This window comes from Palaemon carinicauda, chromosome 5 (genome assembly GCF_036898095.1).
Source record: "Palaemon carinicauda isolate YSFRI2023 chromosome 5, ASM3689809v2, whole genome shotgun sequence".
Classification (NCBI taxonomy): Eukaryota; Metazoa; Arthropoda; class Malacostraca; order Decapoda; family Palaemonidae; genus Palaemon; species Palaemon carinicauda.
Genome location: NC_090729.1, coordinates 110,024,040 through 110,026,539, shown reverse-complemented (window position 1 = coordinate 110,026,539; position 2,500 = coordinate 110,024,040). Strand labels below are relative to the sequence as shown.

The window sequence follows — 2,500 nt, the reverse complement described above, 5'->3', positions numbered from 1 at the left end:
GCATTACCATGGAATATATCAAGCAATTATGAAAGCCTTTCAATCTCTCATTGCCTCCGCCAACGAAGTTGGAAGGAGGTTATGTTTTCGCCCCTGTTTGTGTGTGTGTGTGTTTTTTGTTTGTTTGTGAACAGTTTCCTGGCCAAAATTTTAATCGTAGAGTAATGAAACTTGAAGGGATTAACTGTTATGTAAAAAGCTAGAAATAATTGAATTTTAGAAGGTCAGGGTCGAAGGTCAAGGTCACTGTTAAGCAAAATGTCCATTTCACGTAATCAGCCATAAGTTTGGACATCGTTGTCACAGAGACTTCAAATTTAGTTCATACTTCAGTGTATGAAAGTCCACGCCAATTAATACATGTACAAGGTCAAGATCAAAGTCAAGGTCGAGCAGAATGTCGAGAAATAAGGTGTGGCGGCGGTCTGCGCTCTACTGAGCATCCCTCTAGTTTATAATGTACAATTGGCTTCATTAATTCCGGCACACTAACGTCTGCTTAGCTCCACGTGAAGTGTACCGGAATTAATGAGGCCAACTGTACATAGCGTGTATAGTAGAGAAAATAAACTGGTAATTTGTATGTTTGTGAGAGAGAGAGAGAGAGAGAGAGAGAGAGAGAGAGAGAGAGAGAGAGATTTCCCGTCCTGTTGTTCATGAACTCTCTGAAAAGATTTTGAAAACCGGCCTAAGTAAATATTTGAACTTTAAAGGAAGGGAAAATGGTGTTTGCATCAGGACCACACCGGAAATCTTCCGTCTTTTGTACGAATTGTGGTCCTCAAGCTGCTTCAGTGTATGCACATAGGTATATATATATATTATATATATATATATATATATATATATATATATATATATATATATATACTGTACAGTATATATATTATATATATATTATATATATACAAAATATATATATATATATATATATATATATATATATATATATATATATATATATATACAGTATATATATATATATATATATATATATATTATATATATATATATACATATATATGTATATATATACACTTCATATATACATATATACATATACTGTATATGTATATATATATATATATATATATATATATATATATATATATACATATTATCTATGGGATTAAATGTATTTTCGCACTTCTGACTGTTGTTCATAAAGTCTTTAATTTTGTTTTTTTGTTTATTGAATTCGCCTCATAAACAATAGTCTTAAAGCTACAAAAGAATATATATTAGGTATGTGTTTTTGGGGGGTGTAATAGAGAAAGGAACCAGAAAAACACAGAGTGCAGACCTCCGCCACGGCATCTTATTTTTCGAAAACATCTTGCCTTTCCCTGAATCAGTTTAGACCGTAGCGTTAATTTTCCGTAGACCATTTGTTTTACTTTGACCTTGACCTTTGACCTAGGACTTTCAAAATTTATTCATTTCCACGTCTCAATATAACAATCAATCCCTGAAAGTTTCACTACTCTAAGAGTAAAATTGAGGCTAGACCAACAGAGACGAAAACATAACCTCCTCCCAACTTCGTTGGCGGAGATGAAAATACATATTGTTTAAAAAGTTCAGTTCAGTATAGGAACCCCTGGAAGTGTACTCCATAAATTTGCGGCGATGTTCAATTCTATTGTGTCCGCGGCGTTCTTACCTCTACAAAGGGATTAGTTTTATTAGCTAGTTCGTGATTTTATTCGCACGATGCCTCCAGCTGAACTGGTCGCAAAAAAAAAAAAAAAAAAAAAAAAAAAAAAAAAAAAAAAAAGTTCTTACGTCAATGAAATTTCAAGGCCTCTCCGTTTTGACTTCGACTTTCGAATGTACGTCATCGTGTCATCTCTCTCTCTCTCTCTCTCTCTCTCTCTCTCTCTCTCTCTCTCTCTCTCTCTCTCTCTCTCTCTCTCTCTCTCTCAGAATAACCATTTTATAATGGAATAGTTTTGACTTTGACTCTCTCTCTCTCTCTCTCTCTCTCTCTCTCTCTCTCTCTCTCTCTCTCTCTCTCTCTCCTCTCTCTCTCTCTCAGAATAACCATTTTATAATAGAAAAGTTTTGACTTTGACTCTCTCTCTCTCTCTCTCTCTCTCTCTCTCTCTCTCTCTCTCTCTCTCTCTCTCTCTCTCTCTCTCTCTCTCTTTTGCGATCCTATTTTATGTTCTATTGATGCTGCTTCACTTAATTGTCCTGTACCATTCATAAGTGCCTGAATGCTACCTCTGTTAACGAAGCTTTTTTTTTTATTTATTTATTTATTTTTTTTTTTTTGCCAGGACTGTTTGATTCTTTAGTTGTCTCTTGACGAGATATCTATAAGTTAAAGGCTTCTGGTTTCAATTTCATTAAAATATATACTCACCAGAACGTCAGCCGGGCAAGCCCAACCCCCACTATGGAGTCCACCATCAGAGTAGCCCCCCCAGTCAACAGCTTAAACTCACGGTCCATCCCTGGGGATTGATCTGCTGCCATGCGAAAGCTAGGCGTACAC

At 35.3% G+C, this 2,500-nt stretch overlaps 1 protein-coding gene across 1 annotated transcript in view; it reads left to right on the top strand.

Moving 5' to 3' along the window:
- Positions 1-2,500, top strand: part of LOC137641071 (glutamic acid-rich protein-like) — a 26,498-nt gene that overhangs the window by 3,673 nt on the left and 20,325 nt on the right. The window lies entirely within an intron of this gene.